At 51.5% G+C, this 21,743-nt stretch overlaps 2 long non-coding RNA genes across 3 annotated transcripts in view; both read left to right on the forward strand.

Moving 5' to 3' along the window:
* Positions 1-2,521: 2,521 nt before the first annotated feature.
* Positions 2,522-4,082, forward strand: LOC130709296 (uncharacterized). The gene is made up of 2 exons (XR_009009805.1): positions 2,522-2,782; positions 3,566-4,082. It is a non-coding gene; the product is annotated as an uncharacterized LOC130709296 (long non-coding RNA).
* A 2,515-nt stretch (positions 4,083-6,597) lies between these two features.
* LOC130709299 (uncharacterized) overlaps positions 6,598-21,743 on the forward strand; it is a 121,612-nt gene continuing 106,466 nt past the window's right edge. For both annotated transcript variants that reach the window (XR_009009808.1, XR_009009809.1), the window contains exons 1-2: positions 6,598-8,133; positions 9,081-9,156. This is a non-coding gene — a long non-coding RNA (uncharacterized LOC130709299). The remainder of the gene's footprint in view (positions 8,134-9,080; positions 9,157-21,743) is intronic.

A 21,743-nucleotide genomic window follows, 5' to 3' on the forward strand; every position in this document is an offset into this window, starting at 1 on the left:
TTGCTGCAGTGCTTGCACCTGGATAAACGTCTCCTCCAGCAACAGAATACAAAGAAACTATGAGGGACTGAAAATAACTGCGTGCATGTGCAGTTGGGCCAAAGTATGGACAACAAGACACAAAAAGACCAAAATAACCCAACGGCCACTTCTGAAGAGTTGGGAGCAAACACAAGGCGTTGGGAGCCAAAGCAGGTTACTGCGCATGCCCCCTGCACACAACGCTACCGGAGAGGTGAGCAAGCCCCCTAATCCACCCCTCTGGCCCGACACCCTCACCCATAGAAGGAACCAGCCTGCTGCACCCGCACCTTGGGGAGTGAGCAAGGGGACTTATTACTCCTTTTCACTCCCCCCTGCTGCAGCAGGGACCCCAATAAAGCCTTGCCTGAATTTCTTGTCTGGTACCTAGTCAATTTCTATTGATTGGAGAAGGCCGAGAACCCTGGTTGGTATCAGCGTGGCAAGGACTTCCAGAAGCCAGGCCATTCCGTGCAAACTATAAGAGGAAAGCAGACTTCTGCGCCACAGAGAGCTGAACACAGAAACTTGGAATGGCCGAGCTTTGGATAGTTGGCCCACCCCGGGGACCGGGTGATGTGCGGTCAGCTCCTCGGGCTTAAGGGAGAGGAAAGTCATCTGCTCTTCTAAGAAAGCTGGGTCCTGGGTGACGATCAGCATCCCCCGTGAGCTTAACGGGATGCTGCAAATGTTCGTTGATGAACAGGCATCATTAGTTAATCCATCTGCAGGCTCTGAACACCCACAAGGGATTTGAATTCCACACGACTGAAGCAGCAGCAGAGGCAGCAGCTGTCGATCGGCACCTGCCACAGGGGAACTGGCCAGATTTCAGAAAGGGTCCTCTGAGGCCAAAGACCGCAGGAAGGAGAGATTCCAGGGGGATCGGGGGGCGACAGCTGGGGCTGGAGGGGAAGGTGCGGAGAGGAACTTGACGGGGAAAAAAGAAAGGAGAATGTGCAAAAAAAGCAAATGACCCTCCATGAACATAGGAAGAAAAAGGCTAAATGGCAAAGGGAGTGACCTCAAAATGAAGCCAGAGATGACTTAGAGGAGCCCTGGCAGGAGATCTCAGACAGCCTTTCCCAAGGACACCGTCCCGCTGTTTTGGCCACCAGAGGGCTCCTGTATTCCAAAAATATTATGGAAAAGTGGCGAATGTCTCCAATATTCTCCACTCTGAGCATACACACGTGAAATTAGCCCTTTCTGTGTATGCGTACAGAAAACTGTCTTTGAGAGTTGGAGATTCAATTCTGATTTCGACAGCGTCCCTGAGTCAATATGGACAGAAAGTATCAACCTCTCTGCTCCGTTCCTCTATCTGCCAAAATGGAGAGGTGGTCCCGTGCCTTGTTACAATCCACAGCCAGAATCAGGTGGGAGAGAAGGAGAGGGAGAAAGGGGCTCTACTGAGTCAGACTTGAGATTTCAGAAAGACATCACCTCTTCTCAGTATTTCTATTCAGCTAAGGATAAGAAGGCCTGTATCTTGGATGTCTTGTACCACCCTTGCCCTGGTGAAACTTGTATATCAAGGAAAAAAATTAATGCACATGTGTTTGGCAAAAGGCTCAGGTGAATGGGCCACTTCTGTCAATTTCTAACTATATGGCCTTGGCCTAAACCCCTAACCTCATGAGCTACAATTCCCTCCTCTATAAAAGGTAAAGTGTTCTTATCTCAGAGGCTGGATGCAGAATTGAATGAGATCATGTCTTTGAAGGGAGTTGGCACATGGTCAAAGCTCAAGATTCACACATTTACTAGAATCTGCCCTACACGTGAAATTGACATTACAGAGAGTAGCAACACGATTGCAAAACTGGCACAGACTGGGCATGAGGAAGAGAAGGCTAAGAATGCCATCATCCCTGCCTTCAAATATTTGAAGGATTATTATGATTAGGACTTTTATCACCCCAAGGTGTAGAAAGAGGACTCATGAGTGGCAGAATTGAGGAATCAGATCAAGCTTGCTAGAGAATGACTGCCATTTCCAAACACGAAAGCTTCCCCCAGACGGAGTAAGTAGTCCATGTAAAACAGCAGTTAGCAGTTAGTGTTCCAGGAGAGGTTGGCTGAGCGATAGAAGGGAAGTGACGGCGCACATTCCTGCATCAGGTGGGAAGGGCTGGATTTGGTGACCCACAAGAACCTTTCCAACTCAGGAAATTCTATTATTCTCTGTTCCAAGCAAAGGGACAAAAGGGAAAGCATTGTTATGTCAGGCTGGTGAAAAGGATGGTCTGTTTTCCAACCTGGCAGTTGTGACACTTTTCCTACATCATATGCTCTTTATGCATCTAGCCACCTCTGATCTTTTTCCTGCGCGTCGAGCAGCTGGTGCTTAAGCCTTGGATAATTATTTCCATGCCAAGAGTAGGGTTATGCACACCAAAGATGGTTAGTATAGACTCACTCCAATATTTTTGGAATGACTGATCGGTGTTTCTGACACAACAGTGATGTCCAGAGGAAGGCAGGGATGGAGGGCAAAGCTGTGAATATGGAATGAATAAGTGCTGAAGAAAAGGGGTTAGGTTGGCTCAGAGTTCAAGCTTATTTAGATCAGGAACTGTGTAATTTGTGGCACTTTCCTTTCCTCTCTTCTATCTGACGCTGAGAACAATCCTTTTTTTTCACAACCAGGGAACTCCATAAAAAGGCAGAAGTCTGAACATACAACTTTTGGAAATTCTTCCTCTGTATGAGTCCCAGGGCAAGACTAAATTCCACTTAGACCTTCTATCTTAAGGAGGTAAGTGAGTTTTCCTGCTTTTTCTAAGATAGAATGGGCCGAGAGAGAGAAGGTATTCCCAGCTCTTGGGGAAGGATGGTTTTGAAAGTAATCAGGAGACGCAGTATATCTCAGGGGTCAAAGCACGGGTTACCATCTCGAGAAACTTGGTTTTGAGACTCAGCTTGATCATTCGCTAGATGTGAAAACGTTTAACAATATCCAAGTTTTGGTGCCTCTATCTGTAAAAGAGAGATAATAATATCTCCTGGATTTTTGCTGAATATATAAAGTGTCCAGTATAGGGCGTGGCACAGAGTGGTGTTCAGACCACGAATGGTTGGTCTTGCTATTGCAAATTTGGTACCAGTCAGGAACAAGGGACAAAGGAACTGGAAAAATCCCAGCTCGGATAGGAAAGATATGCAGATTTATGGAGTCCAAGAGAGGCGTGGGTATGTTTGCCCTGAAGTTGTCACCAGGAAGCTGTATGTCTGGAGCTACATAAATGGGCTGGTATCTGTACCATAGGGTTTGGTTGGGGTAGGGAGAGGAGGGCATGGGTGTGCACTGCGTGTCGTCACAGGCAGTGTCAGTCACCTTATAAAGAAACAGACTGGACCATGTTGCATTTCAGCAAGGGAGCTACATTCTCCACGTGGCTGAACTCTGGAAAGTAACAAAACCCTGTTGCATGTAAGGCTGCCCGAGTTAGGACAAACGTAGACCCTGAGAAGCAGTCTTAAAGCAATGAGTATGTCCTAGGGCCTATGGTGGCAGCAGCTCTGGTTTTTGTGAGTCCAGCAGAAGGGAGATGTCCTATGACTGCATAGATGGGAAACTACATGTGAATGAAAAACGGTGCCGTCGTATCGGTAAACCAAGGATGTTGCAGCCACCAAGCCAACACGTTACAGCTGCCCCTGACGGTGAGCCCTGACGGAACTCAGGATGGAAACAGGATGCCCACCATCAAGCCTCAGCCACTGCAGCCACCCCGACCGTGCACCCTGAGAGGACTCACGGTGGGAAAGAACAGGATACTGGCCCCAGATAGCTGAAGTTCATACCAAAGGAATGACTTCAATGAGCCCGGAGTTTTGCATAGAAAAGCGCTAAATTCCTTAACTTGAGATGTCTGGTTTTTCTTTAATTAACAATAATCTTTTGATGTTCCAGCTACCCAGTCTTTGTTGCAAAAACTCGTATAGATCCTGGTTCTTCCCTTACCTCTTCAGAGCGGTCCCTCGGTGTGACCTGAGATGCTGTGGCCCGGGCTTAAGTCCTCAGATTTGTCCGCCAAATAAAACATAATTCTCAACTTTTAGGTTGTGCATTTTTTTCAGTTGACATACATTATCCCCGCAGGGCTTCCCTACACTCAGGTCTGTTAAGACACTGGTATTACTGACCACAGACATTATGAAGTCATCTTCTTCAGTGCTTTAAACATAAGGCCATTACTCACGAGTGGGGGATGACGTCTGTCTCCCATCTTCACTGAACTGGTACCCAGATACCAATCACACCATTATCAGGGAACCGTACACATCTACTGGCCCCCACTGATGGCTGCAGTAAGTGCATCATGTTTCATTGGAAGAATGGAAGAACACCATGGTTTTAGTCACAGCATCATGATTTGTACCAGGATCATGAGGGTCTGGGGCAGAGATTGGAAGGAACCGAATTCCAACTCCTGGCCGTGTTACGTGCTCTGTCAGGCAGGTGTCCTGCCAATGCAGCAGGCTACCAAATACTTCAATAGCCCCCTCCGTCATGCAGGGCAAATGTAATCACCTTTCCTCTGCAGAGGAGGCCTTGGAAGAGATCAGCTAACTGTCTTCAAAAGTTAAGCAACTTCCTTCTCACGAACTTGAAGTGGGAGAGAATGCAGGTCGCCTGTTGTTTGCAAGAACTTCCTGTGTCTCCGCCCTCCAGCCCACCCCCCTGGAGGGGCTGCAAATCCAATGGAGTTCAGACTTTTAAGATCATGACTGACAGTAATAAGTACCTTTTATATCGTGACCCAGGACACACACACAATCATACACACAAAGACATATACTTCGCGAACCAGTACTTACTACGTGCATGCTCTTTGATATTTTCTATTTCATTCTATACTTATCCATTCCATTTTTAAGTTGTTCATGACCTGAATTTCACTGTATAACCTGACCTTTGAACTATGTTCTTCACCATTGATCTTGCCTACAGATTCAAAAGCCTGCAATTCCTCTCCATTTCCTCCCAAATAAAGCCCAAATTCTTTAACACAACAGGTAAGACCATTTAAACGGTCTCTGTCTTCCATTTCAGTTCTGCCATCTTCACCCAAGCACCCTATGCTCCCAACACACCTGGCACCTGCCTCTCCTAGGTGACTCAAGCCCACCTAGAGAGAGGGGAGATGTGCACTCTCCCATCTCTCTGCCTTGCTCGTGCCCTACCCTCAGCATAGATGTGCTTCTCGCTGCAGGGAAAATTCCTCTCCATCCTTAAGAACTATCCCAGATGTCACCTTCTCTGAAGACTACCTTGACCTGCCCAAGCAGAGCCAAACTCTCCACTAGGTTCCCACGGTCTTGAGGAATTCCCTTTTTGCTTAGTATTTAGTGATCATCTGACCCTCCTTATCATAGCTGAGCTGGCCTTTTCTATTTTTGAATTGGTAGAAATAATTTTAAAAGAAAAAAATACCACTTTTGGTCTTTTCTTTCCTTTATGATTGGCCCTTGCCTTCTTCCTTCTTTATCTTCAACCTACCTCTTGCCCCACCACCATCTCCACGATGCTCAGAACCACCAGGAGAATGGGAAGGTCAGATTAGGAGGAAGAGGCATGGTCAAAATTAGTGGTGACAAACCAATCTGGTTCTAGTTTCTCTTCCTCCAGACTGACAGGGAACCCAAGCTTGGTAAAGGCACAACACAATCCATCGGAGTCACAGGAGGTTGGAAAAGGCAAGGGGAGGTGGAGAAACCAAGGCAGAGTGAGAACACTGGCGAAGGCGCTGACGTGAGGAACGGACTAAATACTGATTCACGGGCTGCAGCAAACCCTGATGTCAAACAAAGGCCCTGTGGCCGCCTCAGATGGTAGGCAGTAGAGGCCCTGATTTACAACTAGTTGCAGAGTTTAACCGAAAGACCCCCCAGTGCTCTGTTGTTTTCAGAGCAATTAAAGACCCCCCAGTGCTCTGTTGTTTTCAGAGCAATTATCCACACATTATTCCATTTCATTATGGGGTGTCAGAGCTGGAGGGAACTTTCAGAGGTCAATTAGCCTTATCCCTCTTCCCACAGCAAGTCAAAAGGCAGGCAAGAGACTTGCCCGAGGTCACATCCCTGAGTTAGCAGCTGAATGGGATGCTCTTTTATCAAACCTGCTTCACACACATGGGTGCCCAGAGCTCCCCTGTTCCCGTGGATTCAGAGGGCTCTCACAGTTTTACACAGCCTGCATTTCAAAGCCCCTCAAGGAAGCAGTGTGGTGCCTACCAGATCTTTGAAAGATTCCCAGGCAGAGACTCTACAGCCTCCCTCTGGTCAACCTTCTTAAAATCTGCTGCCACATGAGCTAAGTTGATCTTCACAGTATCATATCCCTATGACCAAGAGTGCCTAAGCTATGAACTCACCAGTAACTCGTGCCAAGCTGCCTCTTCTTTTGCACAAGATGTTCATTTAAAATCAAATTGCACATAAATCCCTCCAGTTTCTGCTCATTTCCCTCAGCCCTTGGCCTTTTTTGGTCTTTTTTCCCCTCTCTGCTCCCAACCTTGTCTGCTGCGAGTCTCTGAGATGACACACGGGCAGGGAAAGCTGGGCAGACTAGGGGAGCATCCTGGAGTCGCGCTGGAGCCGGTGGGCGAGCCCCAGGGCCGCGTCCGCCCGAAGCGCACAGGCTCCCCGAGGGGGTTACAGGGATGGCCTGATGCAACTACCCTCATATAACTGGAACGCCCCGTAAGGACTCTTCTAGAACAACTCCCTCATCTTACAGATGTGGAAAATGAGGCCCGGAGTGCAGAACGACTTGCCCTTGCAATTGGGGAACCCAAGCTAGGAGAGCACCCCAAGTGGCCCCTCTCCCGGACTAGTTCACTTTCTGGACCGCTGCCTCTGACTCTGCGGATGCGGAAACTGAAGCTTAGAGAGGTGAAGAGATCAGCCATGATCCCAGAGCTACAAAGTCCGGGCTTCAGTACTGGACCCACAGTGCGATGGGCGAGCGGCAGCTAAGGGAGGACCGGGAAGGGGTGGGCCAGGCATTTCCCACGCGGCGGGAGACGCCTGCACAACTCCAGGGGGCGCTGTTCGTACCGCCCCCCCCAGTATGTGCCCCGCTGGAGACCGGGCTGGGGGCGCAGGGAGGGGAGGAAGGTGCCCCGATCCTGCTGACAATCATCCCCTGGGCCCGGCATGTCGGGGGCGCCCGCCCGGGTTGGGGTGCCTGGTCCCCCAGCACCGCCCGCGGCCCCTGTTCGGGAAGCTGGGGACCGGGTCCGAAGGCCTTTTCCCATTCAGTGGGATTATCCCTTTTGAATTGTTTTAAAAAAAAAAAAAGCTGCAGCGAGCGAACCCTGCCTGACAACACCGAAGGAATTTTTCCCAGGGATCGGCCGAAAGCTGACTCACATTTAAAGACTTGCCCAAAGTGGTCATGCCCCTCTGAGCAAATACCACAGGCATGTCAAACCCCGCTCCCCACGGCCCCGCCGCCAGGCCCCGCAGCTGCCCGGCCCGGCCCGGCCCGGCCCGGCCCGGCCCGCGATTGGGCGAGCGCCGCGCTGCTAAGCCGGGCCAGCCAATCGCGGCTCCGCTTAGATGGGCCAGCCAATCGTGGCGCCGCTTAGCCCGGCGCAGCCAACCGCAGCGCAGCTTAGTCGGGCCAGCCAATCGCAGCGCCGCTTAGCCGGTTGCTATCCGGGTCCCGGGTCCTAGGGAGGCGCGGCGGATGGCGGTTCCTGCTTGTTTTCTGGCCCGCGGGCGGGGGTGGAGTGGCAGGCTCCGGCTGTGTGTTTAGGCAGGTAGAGGCCCGGAGGGAAGTGAAGAGTGAGGGCTGAGCCGCCTACGAGGGAGGGAGGCTGCCTCAGGGCCTTGAGCCGCAAGGTCCCACTGCGGCACGTGAGCTGCTGCGAACTGCCAGGGACTCCGGCGCCGGCGCGGGGCGCATCCCTGGGAACCCATCCTTGGGAGCCGCTGACAGTCCAGTTCCAGGCTGCCCCAGAGCTCCAGCACCCGTCAGTCTTTTCTCCTCCAGTTGTGGAAGGCAAGCAGAGGCACAGACCCATCAAGAGTGCAGAAGGTGCTGGAAAGAGATATCAAACGTCCGAGTTCTCTCCGTGTTCACAGCTAAATACACATGTGAGCCTGGCTGAGTCTCTTCACAACTATGGTTCTCGATTTTTCTCATCTTTAAAATGAGAGGTTTGGGCCCCTGTCACCTCTAAGATTCTGGTTCTTATCTCAACACCGAGAGGAACATTGAGGTCTGGTTTTCGTTCTCAGGCCAAACCACTTTCCACCCGGCAGCCCAAGGGCTTTTCTTAACACATGAATGGAATCAAGTCGCCCCCCCCCACCCCACCCCTCCACACACACACACACTTAAAACCTTTGGAGCATCAGCATTACTCCCTCCACACCCAGCCTTGTCCCCTTCCCCCGCCCCCACCTCTTTCCTCCCTGGAGGGCCTTTGCACATGCTGTTCCCTTCATCCCCCACCCCAGCCTCTCCCTTGGCCAACTCCTGACTCCTTGAGGTCTCAGCATAAATGTCACCCTGATCTGAATTGGCCCCACTGCCATTCTCTCTTATAGCACCCTGTGGTTTTCCATCACAGCACACACCCTAAACTGTACTTTTACAAGTTTATTTGTACTTATTTGCTTAATGTCTCCTCCACTAGAAAGGACAGAGACCAGTTCTGTTTTTTTTTTTTTTTTTTTTGGTACCACATCCCCAGTGTCTACCACAGTGCCTGCCACTCGGTAAATATTAGGTTGAATTCATTAAAAAATTATCTTCAGGAGAGTAAAGAATCATTGTACCCATTTAACAGATGAGGCTGTGGAAGCTCAGACAGGTTAGGTAACTTACCTACATTCAAATGGTGAAAAGGTGACCAAACTTTATCTCTGGTCTTCAGTTTCTGTTAGGCAATTGTATTAGGAGCTCATAGGCCTTCCAAGAGGTAGCAAATAAATGCTAGAACAGATGGTTATAGCATTTTGGGTGCTGTGGTTTTCCTTCTGCTATCCAGGACTCTTTCCAGCCCATTGAAAGTTCCATTCACTTATTCATTCTACAGATATTTATGGAGCATCGATTATGATGAGCCCAGCAGCCCAAGGGTAAACAGGAGAGTTCCCCTCCAGAACTTACTGGTAAGTGTGAACTTCGAGACCACAAGCTATAGCCTTGTCTACCAAAGAGCAGAATCTACTGTGTCCATTTAGTAAAAAAATTTGGTCATCTATTCTGATGTTTTGTTGATTTCAGTGTCTGTTCTGGTATGTAGTAGGCTTAACCTGTATTTTAAACTGGACTAAAAAAATGCATTCCCAAAGCTGGAATATATTTTTTAAAGTTGAACCTACTGTTTCTTTAGATTAGCAGTGTTGTCTGGGAACCAATCATGGTTATTTCTAAAGGAGAAAGAAAAGATGCTACAGTGGGGAAATGTACACATGGCAAAAGACTTTTCTGGGCACCATTCCCTTAGCTGTGATCTAGAAGCTGGCTCTGCTGTCAGCTCCACCAAAGACACACACACACCACCAGCACCCCTGCCACAGCCACTGCCACTGCCACCACCAAATAGCTGAGTCAAAATGACATAAAAGGGAAGGGAGATGATACTCAGACCGAGTCTCAGCTCCCCCACATAGCCAAGCCATGTGATCTCTGGCAAGTCTCCGCCCTTCCAAGCCCCAGGCTCCTAATCTGGCCCCCGTGCTTTCCAGCTATGAAGCATCTGTGAAATAAACTGGCTCCATTACTTTATTCCTTTGCTTATTCAGCAAACATTTATTAATCATCTCCTGTAGGCCAGGCACTCTGTCCAGCACTGGCACTGCAACTGAGAGTAAAACTAACTGTGGTCTCTGTCCTCAGAGAGCTTACGCTCCAGTGGCAGATACAACCATCAGTTAAACAGTCACTGATCAAACAATCACCATACACATAGAATTACAAGTTGAACTGAGTGCCGCCGGGTGATCACACTGGCGTGTGCACCAACCCTGTGGCAGGAAGCCTCCTGCACACTGAAGGAACCAGAGGAACCCAGCATGGCTGGAAGAGAGCTGGGAGGAGAGGAGGGCCCGGTTGCTGCAGGGCCTTGAAGGACATGTTGGGGACTTCAGTCTTGATCCTGAGGGCGATGGGGAACCACGGGAGGGTTTTAAGAGGAGGATTCGATGTTCCAGTTTTTATTTTAGAAATATTTCCAGCTGAGGTGCGGGGCGTGAGTTAACAGAGTGGAAGTGAGAAGACAGGCTGGGAGGTGAGAGATGTTGGGAGCTTGAATTAGGATGATGATGGTGGGGAGGATATGATAGTGATGGGGAAGAAGTGATGATGGTGGGGAAGAGGTGATGATGGAGGGGAAGAGGTGATGATGGTGGCGAAGAGGTGATGATGATGGGGAAGAGGTGATGATGGAAAGAGGTGATGATGGTGGGGAAGAGGTGATGATGAAGGAGAAGAGATGATGATGGGAAGAGGTGATGATGGTGGGGAAGAGGTGATGATGAAGGAGAAGAGATGATGATGGGAAGAGGTGATGATGGTGGGGAAGAGGTGATGCTGGAGGGGAAGAGGTGATGATGGTGGGGAAGAGGTGATGATGGTGGGGAAGAGGTGATGATGGAGGGGAAGAGGTGATGATGGTGGGGAAGAGGTGATGCTGGAGGGGAAGAGCAAGAAGCTGTCAAACTGGAGAGAGTACATCAACACTGGTCTATCTTCAAAGCCCAGTTTCTCATTTTTTTTCCATTTTCTCCCGGTAAAAAGTGCATGCGAGACTGTAAAACTCAGCCCTTTCCATACCTGACACTGCACCAGACTTGGTCTCTATGTGCTTGTACTGGTTCCCATTCACTGTGGAATCCGGACACCCAACGTGGATCCCAGAGCTGAGAGTCTACAAAAATGTGTCTGTATCTTCTCTGACTGTACCCCTGGCTGTGGACAAGTCACCACACATCCTTGCCTCTGTGGGCCCTTTGGGCGGGGGTCTCTGCCTTTCCCTTGAACTGGCTTCTGGCACGAGTACTGCTCCTGATCCTTTGACTCCTCTTGTGGGCAACGCGCGGGAGGTTCAGAGCCTGCAGTGCGGACTCCTTGTGGGCAGAGCTGATGGGGAAGGGTGTGGCGAGCAGGCCATTTTCCGCGTTCACACTAGGGCCCTTGTATAGACCTGATTCACTGGAGTCAGCCATTCCCTGCTTGGGCCCATCTTGGCCCTCTGTTCATCCTTCCTGTGAGCCCCAGAAAGGCCCCTTGCCTGATTCACTTTCAGTTTCCCAGCCTCTCTCTCTCTCTCTCTCTCTCTCTCTCTCTCTCTCACATACACACAGCCTCAGGCTGTGATGTTTCCACCGAAGAGGGAACACATCACCGGCTCCCTGTGGTTCACCCCATAGGAAATGAGTCTTGTCTAAATGAGAAAATGTGTGCGTATGTGCGTTCTTGACTATTTCACAAAGCTGCCCTCTTTAACCACCATTTTCACGGAATCCTTCTGCTGACTCCACCTGAAAAGGTAGATCTTTGGGTAGCCAAGCGCTGAGCTCCACTGGCGGGCTCCCTGGGGTGGGGATGCCCCGTGAGGACCCAGTGCACCGCCTCGGGGACCGGGAGCTCCACACCAGAGAGCATCGTCCCAGCTCCCCTGGCCTCCTGCCCCCCGGGGCCCCCGGCGGTCCCTGTCCCAGGAGAGTCTAGGTGAGGGCTGTGAACAGCTCTGGACCCTCTCGGCTGCGGTGTGCGTAGGAGGGTGAGCACCCCCTTTTCTGTAAGGGCAGCACTTGTTCGGAGTCCTGAGACTCTGACAGCACCCACTTAGCAACGGCCAGCGTGTGGGTCTGGCTCGGGTCTGTGCTGGAGAGAAAGCGGGGTGCCTGATGGGTCTGACTCTGGTCAGAAAGCAGTGAGCAGTGTGCTTTTTTTTTTTTTTTTGGTAGGTGTGGAATTTTTGAACTTTATTGAGAAACGACTTATGTAAAATGAACTACATTCAAAGTACAATTCCATGAGTTTTGTTTTTTTTTTTTTAAAGAACTGCTTACATTGAAAATTTTTTTAAATTAATTAATTAATTTATTTATTTATGGCTGTGTTGGGTCTTCGTTTCTGTGCGAGGGCTTTCCCTAGTTGTGGCAAGCGGGGGCCACTCTTCATCGCGGTGCGCGGGCCTTTCACTATCGCGGCCTCTCTTGTTGCGGAGCACAGGCTCCAGACGCGCAGGCTCAGTAATTGTGGCTCATGGGCCCAGTTGCTCCACGGCATGTGGGATCTTCCCAGACCAGGGCTCGAACCCGCGTCCCCTGCATTGGCAGGCGGATTCTCAACCACTGCGCCACCAGGGAGGCCCCCATGAGTTTTAACGGTTGTATATACCCATGATACCACCACTACAATTAAGATACAAAACATTTCCATCACCACACAATGGGGTTTTTAAAAATCATTTTAGATTGTTATATAGTATTACACTTTCTACTGACTGGCCCTTCCCAGGTTCCATTCATTCTTTCCTTCATCCACTCACCAGGCTAAGAGGAGTTACCCAAAGGCAGGGTCGTATCGTATGCATCTGTATATTCCCGCCTCTGAGCACAGAGCGTGTTCAGTGAATGAACCCATTTGGCGACCATTCACCCCGTGCCGTGCACGGCCCTGGAGGACCCAAGACAGGTACGGGCCACGGTCCTTGCCTTCTGGAACTCCCAGTCTGGGTGGAGAGTCAGCTGTGGCAGAGTGATTGCCCAAGCTGTAACGGTAGGCCAGGGCTGGGGGTGACCCTGCTGCAGATGAGAACTCCACCCTCAGGACGAGCCCCTCTCCTGGCACTGATTCCCCTCCTGCTGCCTCTCTACCTGCTCCAGGCTTCATGTCTTCCACGGCCTCCTGGGGTCCCACGGCCCACGTCAGGGGTCTGCTTTCCGCAGGGGGACAGGCACAGATCTGACAGTGGAGTTGGGATCCCGTTTCCATCAGTCCCCTGCTGTCTGACTTGCACGTGTTCTCAAGCCTTCCTGAGCCTCAGTTTCTTAATCTACGAAAATGACAGCCAACATCACAAGCCGTTTCCCTGTGCCAGGCTTGGTTTTGACTTATTTGGTCCTCCCAGCACCAATGGTCTTGGTTTTACAGATAAGAAAGTGAGGCCCAGGGAGGGAGCAACCCGTCCACAGGGGCAAGAGCCGAGTTGAAACCCTGGGAAGCAGCTCCCAACCCAAGCCTGACTTTGGCCCGTGCCGGCTCTCAGGCCCCCTTCCCAGGCCCCCTTGCTCTCAGCCTCTCAGGCCAGCTGCACCCAAGCAGAGCACGTCTCCTGGCATCACCGGCCTTTCAGAAACACGGGTCCCTCTGTCTCTTTCCGCAGGCCTTGACCTCAAGTCCAAGCCCAGACTCCAGGCGCGTCCTGCCGCCCCACCCCCTGGGCTGAACTCCCCCCTCCCCTTTCCTGGGCGCACAGCCTCAGGTCAGCGGTCAGCGGTCAGGTTCTCTGACCCGTCCCCTCCAGCACTCCCCTTTTCCCAGCCGGCCCAGCAGTCTTTCAACCTCAATTGACTCCTGCTGTTTTCTCCTCTCGGGCTCTCTCACTTCCTTTGCCCCTTTCATCCCTGCCCCCTACTCGGCTCCCACATCCTGCCCTGGGGCCCTCTCCCCGGCCCCAAGAAGTCTGTCTCGGTATTGTTCTCCAATTCCAACATTAGCATTCTCAAAACCCACATTTGCATTTTGATGGCTCCTGTCCCAGCTAGACAGGGGTACACTTTGATGCCTATATATTTTGGAGAGGAGAGCTTTCTCCTGCACAGTCTCATTTTCCACTTTGACTCCAGTGCATTCTCTGGTTCTGGCCCTGATTTACTCTGGGCCAAGACAGACTGAAGCCAGCACCTTTAGGCTATGCTGGGGCTTATAGGCTCACGGGCGGCTTTGCCTGTAGGAGCTCCGGGGAACAGGAGTCTCACTTCCCCCGCCTCCCAGCCCTGCTCGGAACATGAAAGCTCCTTGCAAGCTCGCATCTGCAACCAGTGTTCTCTCCTCCCAGGCTCCAAGACCTGGCCTCCAGCACTCCGCAGCACAAGGCGGAGGCCGGGGACTGGGGTTCGCGGTGTCACCCCTAGCCGGGACACCCACGTGCGATATGAACCATCTCCGGCCTCGGCTCTAGGAAAAGCCACGAGGATGGGATAAAGAAGCCTAGTCAGCCAGTATTTCCCAGGGCAGGGGTGTTCCGGCTTTTAGTTTTTCTCTGCCTCTGGGCTTCTGGGGTTCAGCCAGAATTAGAACGGCCAAGTGCCAAACAACTGAGAGAAAGGAATCTCCTGCCAGGTCTCCAGGGGGTTCGAGGCCACTTCTTACAGAGATTTAGGGAATTGTGGTTTGCATGGCAGGGCTTCCTGGGGTTGCATCCCAACTTAAGAGTGATTTATGACTCCTGTTCCTTTGAGAAGCTCTCGACCTTCGTTTCCACCTACAGCTGAGTCCTTCCATGCAGCGACCCTACAGAACATCTTATATGTATGGTGCTGGGGTGGATATTGAGGCACTTGGGCTGGGGAACCAGAGGCCCTTCCGGAGGCGGAGGCGAGGGGAGAGGGGCGGGGCGTGATCCTGGAGACTTCTGACTCCAGGGCGCCAGCGGGCCCATCCAGGGCAGCAGCAAAGGAGACAAGAGGAAATCTTGATTCCTCCAGTTCTGTCAGGACTCAGCTAGCATTGCTGGGAAGAGTTCTGTATTCCTGGCTCTGTGCTGGTGACTAAGGTTTATGCAAAAAACAAAACAAAACAAAACAAAACAAAGAAGTTGGTCAGCCTAAAACTCCAAGTATTTATGTTCTAGTGGGAAATACATAAACGCATCATAATATTAATAATGACTGCCCATCGATCACTTGCTCGTGTGGGGTGTTTTTACACGCATTATTTGTAACGTTCACAGCAAGGTTATATTCTGGTGCCAGTCTTACAGATGGGGGAAGAAAGGCTCCTATTAAAGGCTCCAAGGTCACACGGCTAGGAAGTTGCTGAGCCAGAATTTACACCCGTTCGAAGTTCATGGCCCACGCTCCTTCCCCAGCACCAAAGTGCAAGAGGAGGCTCAGCCCAAGTACCAGAGGGTGTAAAATAGCCGTGTGCAGGGGACTCCAGGGGGGAAGCGCCCCCATCTCGCTCTGGGAACAGCAGGGGCACCCAAGGGGGGTGGGCATCTCTGGAGAGAGGCGCCCAGGAGGACGCAGCGAACAGAAGCACTGAGATGCCCCAGAGCAGTAGTGAGTCATCCTGCTACCGAACCAAACGTGGCTGTGCTCGCCTGCGCACAGTAAAGCCGATATCCTGACCCCAGGTTGTAGGGAAGGAAAGGGCAGCATTTACTGCAGGTGCCAGGCAAGGAGTCTGGGACAGCTAGGGCTCCAAACGCCCGAACTCCCCAAAGGGTTTCAGCAAAGCATTTTTAAAGGCCAAGTAAGGGAGGGTTGTCCCGGGGTATGTGATCAGCTCATGCACGATCCTCTGATTGGCTGATGGTGAGGTAACAGGGCGGTGTCACAGGGGTTCACATCAATCCTTAGGCTCCAGGAGGCCTGGGGTCTGTGTGCTCATGATCATCAAGTAGTTAGCTTCTCCCATTTGATGGGGGGCGGGGGTGGTTTTACATCTGTAAATCAACTTGGGACATTTGCATCAGATACTGTTGGGTTGGCCAAAAAGTTCCTTTGGGCTTTTCGTAACATCTTGCAGAAAAACCCGAACAAACTTTTTGGCCAACCCAATATTATCTAAGTCCTTCAGAGCGGAGCTAAAGCAGAGGGTATGGGGGAGAGGTCTGCCCCGGGAAGCCCCCATAGGTTACAATCCTGGAGTCTAGGATCTGAGGAGAAGAGAGTAGAGAGTAGGTTGGCACCAGAACACAGGCGTCTGTAGGCATCTGGCCATGTTCTATAGATGTTAGGGGAACATGGAAAAAATTTGAGTAAGCTAGTGATGTGAGAACTCAAGAAGACATAGGTAAGGAGTCTTGGGATGGGGAGAGAATAAAATGACACAGGAGATTCAGGTTATTGAAATCCCAGCAATGGGCAAAGAGATCTGGAAAAAAGTAGCCTGCGAATGGCAAAATGGTGTTAAGTATCTGAAATGATTTGGGGATGGAATGGGGGTCTGGAGCATGAGGTGAGGTGTGAGCTGGAGCTTCAGGTTTGGAGATTGCAACTAAAAAGGTGATGCTTGGGCCTCCCTGGTGGCGCAGTGGTTAAGAATCCACCTGCCAGTGCAGGGGACACGGGTTCGAGCCCTGGCCCGGGAAGATCCCACATGCTGTGGAGCAGCTAAGCCCATGCGCCACAATTACTGAGCCTGCGCTCTAGAGCACGCAAACCACAACTACAGAGCCCGTGGGCCTAGAGCCCGTGCTCCGCAACAAGAGAAGCCACCGCAATGAGAAGCCCGCACACCGCAACAAAGAGTGGCCCCCGCTCGCCGCAACTAGAGAAAGCCCGTGCGCAGCAACAGAAAGCCGATGCAGCCAAAAAATAAAAATAAAATAAAATAAAATTAGAAAAAAAAAAAAAGGTGATGCCTGAAACCCTAGGAATGGATTTAAGCAACAGGGGTAACAGGAGACAAGAGAGGCGGGGATCAGATCTAGACTCAAAGGTCAGAGGGCAAAGGTGAGACGCAAAGGAGATGGAAAAGAAGCAGTGGGAGGGGAGAAAGTAAATTCCCAGGTGGCTGCCTCAGTCAACTCTGTCCTGTCCCTGCTTGTGACTCACACACCAGATTGCGGCGTGACTGGCAACCCTTCCCCCTGGCCTGCACTCCGAGCGTCTGTGTCCTATTTTGTACAAGGAAACAGGGCGTGAGTGTGGCATCTTACATGATGGCTGGAGAAACAGAGCACTTCCTAGGGGCTCAGTCGGTGGCAGCGCTCATGGGTATAAGTGGTGTCTGTTTACCCTATTCTTTTCCAAGTTCAGGACCTCCTCGAGATCAGGGACCAGATCTTTGTATGTACCCCAGTCGACACCGGGCACATTATAGTCACTCTTCAGATGTCTCTCGAACGCTGAGAAAATGGGATGGATGAGGATTTCCTGTTGCCACCCTGATCATTTAGCCCTTGTTGGCTGTTAGTCAAGAAAGAGCTTGAGAGTCAAGAACCAGGCCCTCTGGAGGCTCTGAACGCCAGCCCCTTCCTGCTCTCTGCTTCGTTTTCTCTGCCTAGAATATCAACCTCAAGTTTCCATTGATAGGGCCGTGGGCAGAGACCCGGGGCCAAGACAGCAGCCCTGAGACGTGGTTGGTGCCAAGCCTGGTTCCGAGTGGGGTATCGGGGACTTACGAGGCCAGCTGCATCACTCAGACAAGGTCGTGGGAGGGACCTGCTGCTTTCTAGACTTCCGTGATCTCAGTTGGTGAGGGATGGGTGGGAGAAGCTTGGAAAAGCAAGGGTAGGCATGGGCCCATGGGCACCTACCCACAGCCCCTTAGTGAGGGGAGTGGTGGGGAGCAGAGTCTGGGCAGGACCAAGGCCGGGACAGTGGCTGCACCTGAATCCAAGGTGCTTTTTTCTCAGCCTCGAGGTGAGAGTAGAGACATCCGTCCCGTGGGTCTGGTGAAAGGGTTTTGGGAAGGATTCTTTCCCTCTCATCAGCACATCCTGGCGTGTCCTTGCAAAGCTGGCTCAAGCAGTCTGCCCTGGGAGCTGTCTGTTAAAATCCGCTCTCCACTAATGATGGCTTTTTTGCCCACGTTTGTTTGGGTGAGGCGGAGATGTGAAGGGCGCAGAGTGTGTGGAAGCCCAGCGTCCCCCTTTCTCTTGGCTGTCCCAGGCTCTGATAATGCCGGTGGCCGAGACAGCCCCTGAGCTGTCAAGCCCCCGCTCCCCGAGCTGGCGGCTCGGCTTTCATCTCTGTTTGTGGCCAAGGACAGGGACAAGGGGACCAGTGCCCAGGCTGGCTAATGAGTAATGGGAGACTCGTCCGTCTGTGGCCCTGGACATGCCCCTGGGATGACCTTGAGGTTGCTGGAGCTGGGAAGGCCAAGGCCAGGGGGCTATTTCCTCTTTATCCTCTCTGCTGCTACCCACCCCCCCTCCCACATGAGTCTCCCACCCCCTTCACCTAAATGCCTTGGTCTGAGTCATTTGTGAAAGTTATTCCAAAGGCGTTCCTCCTCCACTCTGCTTTTATTACACAGTGGAGAATGATGGGGCAAGTCTGGTGTCCATCTGAGTCAGCAAACTGTTCAGCCTCTGGTTACCTTCTTCCTCTCCCCACCCTGAGTGTTTGTGCAAATCTCCCTCTAGGGATGATGAACAAAGCCATGGAGGGGTCAGGCGCACACCTTTGTGAAGGGCTACGTCATCTTGATCTTCCTTCCTCGGGTCAGATCGCTTCCTGCCTTTCTCTCCAAGGGCCTTGAATGGTGGCCCAATAGGAAGGCAGCGGTCTTTGCTTCCTCCCCCTCTTCCTCCACGTGTGGCTCCCGTGCCTGCCCACGTGGGAGTCTCTTCCCTGTGCCTGTGACTTGCTTGCAGCTCTGGGTCCCTGGTGCAGTTACCCAAGCTCTCCAAGCTGCACCAAGGGGCCTGCAGCACCCCTTCCTAGGGCTAGCGGGGAGCTGCGCAGAGGGCAGATGTCAAGTGCGAACAACAACAAAAAGATAGGAATTCCCTGTTTTGGAGCCTCGTGTCTGTCCTCCTACCCACCAGTAGCATGAAACACAACACGTGAAAAATGTTTTCCAGAGGAATGACTGAATAAATGCATTGCTAATGGCAGCAAATATATCTGTCCTCAGGGAATGAATCAGTTCATTGATTCTGAAGTGTCACTGTCTCGCAAGGAGTTGAACCAGGCACATGGAAACCATGCCCTAAAACAATTGAATTGGGCCTTAAAAAGTAGCAAGACTTTCCTATTTTATCTTGGATTAGTTTTTAGGGAGATTAACATTTGAGAAAGAGCCCCAGCCGCTGACGGAACGTACTTAGGTTGTAGCGTCTGTATTTTGTTAGGTGTTGGATATATTTCTGTGGGATGGAGAAATGGATGAGTGACAGATTAGCCATCGGTGATGGGAACAGCGCTTACATGCGCTGCTGGGGCTTGGGTACTTTTCAGGGGTCTGGGTACCAGCTTGCTGGATGGTCTTGGCGATGCCTCTTGCCTTCTCTTCCTCCACCTGCTTGCCCCCCAGTCTGAGGCGTGAAGCGACACAATCCCCAATCTCCGCATCTTACAGGAGAGCTAGAAGGCAAATACAACCTGGGACATAGGCCTTCAGCAGCCTCCCAGGCCAATCTCCTATGAACATGGTCACCTATCTTTCTGGGGCCTTTAGAGCAAGCAGAGCTGAGGGAGGGGAAGAGAAGAGGGTGACGGGGGAAAAATGAACTGGACAAGTCACCGCAGGGCAGTGATACCCAAGAGAGCACCTTTATCTCCCTCCCTGCCGCCCTGTCTCCGGGCAGCATCCATTCTGCCTTCCTGCACAGTTAGGCTGTCTCCTAGGGACCGGGCCTGGCAGCACAGAGCAGAGGCGGGCAAAACGCTGGTGGATTAACTTGCCAAGCTCTTCCTCATCCCCTACTTTAAAGCAGCTGTTTCTTCAGGAAGTTCTGACAGGCCCCTCAGAGTTGTGACGGGGCCTGTGGCTGGTGGGGCTCTGGGCTGCCTCAGCCTGGGGCTGCACTTTCTCAGCTGGGAGCCGGAACTTTGTGACGCATCCTGCAAGGAATTCCAGGAGGGCTGGTGACTGGCTCTGGAGCTTAGAACAGCTGCTTGGTGATGGCAGAAGTTCCAATCTCACTGCCTCCAGGAAGCCTTCTGGGATCCCCCAGCCAGGTGCTCCCTTCCCAAGTCCTGTAGAGCTTTTTTGGGGACACTTAAGACTCTCTTTTGTAGTCTCATGCTTGCGTCGTTGTTTTCTCCCTTTACTAGTCTGGGAGCTGTTAACAGGAAGGATCCTGATCTCATTTTTCTTGCATTGGTTGAGTGTCTATAAATACTGTTGACTCAATGAAGAAATAAATGGCCATGTCGCCTGTGCTGGCCTTCTCACCTCTCCAAGTTATTTCCCGGAGAAAGGAGGTAAAGGTTAAAGCACCTTCAATACCTATTTTAGCCGCCTGTGTTGACGGTGCAGGCAGGATGAGGGTGCAGCGCCCCAGGGGAGGGAAGTCCAGGAAGTAAAGTAATGGGCGGACAGTTTAGCGGAATGGAATTCATGTGGGTGCTAGCCCTTGGGTCCCATTTTCTGGTTTCTTGGCCTGCCCTGTTCGTAAGGCCACAGTGCCTTGCTCTGTGAAATACTAGCTTGAACAAACCTGCTTTTTTACAGCCCCATTTTGGGCTTCAAAGAGTGAGCCCCTCGTTAAGTTCCAAGAGGCAGGCTAGCAAGGTGGGTGGGATCTCAGGTTCTAGAACCCACTTCCTAGATTCACCACTAAATGACTGTGGAAACTGAAGCAAGTTACTTCACCTCTCTGTGCATATGCAAATGAGGAAAAGAATAGAAGCTGCCTCCTAGCATAGGGAGGATTGAAGGACTGAGCGCGTGGAAGGCTCTTAGGATAGTGGCGGCAGCGCTCGCCTGCCCTGATGAAAGCATCGGCATTCAGAACAGCATCTTCCGGTCCTAAGTTACTGAGGTCCTGCTTCCCAGCAAGCCACGCTGATATCCCTGTTAATGGAGAAACTTCTTCTGGGTCTTCCCTGAATGCAAGATGCACTGGACATCCACTGCCCACCACCGTCAGCACCTCCTGACCTTTATCTCCTGTGACCCCTGACCCCGACCGGGTCAGAATGTGGAGGCTCAGCCCAGGGGGAAGAAGGGCTGACCCTGGGTCAGCCTAGACAAACACCTGCCTTCCGGGGAGGCCAGGCGATAGCATTCCTGAGGCCTGAGTGGGCTACACTATGTGTCAGCAGCAATCCTGTCTGCTCACTGCCGAGGACCCCTTCATCAGGTGGCCGGGCATCCCAGCAAACTCCCCAAGGCCTCTGGCTCGGTTAGAAGAGCTTCAGGGGCCTTGGTGCACATATTCTCAAGCCTGGAGTTAGAACGCATACCTGGCTGTGTTCAGTGCCAGGTCCGGTTGTAAGAGCCCCCTTCCAGAGAACAGGCGATGGAAAGGGAGCTCATGCCCAGGGGCAGGTTGAGTCAGTGGTCAGGACCCTCGCAAACTCTTCTTTAAAATAGGCAGTTTGGGGTGGGAGGAACTGGGAGATTGGCATTGACATATATACACTGTTGATACTAAGTATAAAATAGATAACTAATGAGAACCTACTGTGTAGCTCAGGGAACTCTACTCAGGGGTCTGTGGTGACCTAAATGGGAAGAAAATCCAAAAAAGAGGGGATATATGTATACGTAGAGCTGATTCATTTTGCTGTACAGTAGAAACTAACACAACATTGTAAAGCAACTATACTCCAATAAAAATTAATTTAAAAGAATAAAATAAAACAGGCAGTTTTAGGGTCGAGTCACAGAACGATTTCAGAAAGGAAATCCAGTGGAGCGGTTGACGAAGACCTGGGTGGGAGGTAAGACTTCGAACGCCAGCCGGTGAGAAAGCCAGGTCCTAGTAGAATTCCAGCATTTGTTTCATGGCCAGGCAGGTGTTAGGTGCAGTGCACAACCTCAGCACAGCCCTCTGAGGTGTGCTTGAGGAAACAGACTCAGACAGGTGCCGTCACACGACTTGTAAGTAGGGGAGGTT

Source organism: Balaenoptera acutorostrata, chromosome 11 (genome assembly GCF_949987535.1).
Source record: "Balaenoptera acutorostrata chromosome 11, mBalAcu1.1, whole genome shotgun sequence".
In the NCBI taxonomy this organism is placed as follows: Eukaryota; Metazoa; Chordata; class Mammalia; order Artiodactyla; family Balaenopteridae; genus Balaenoptera; species Balaenoptera acutorostrata.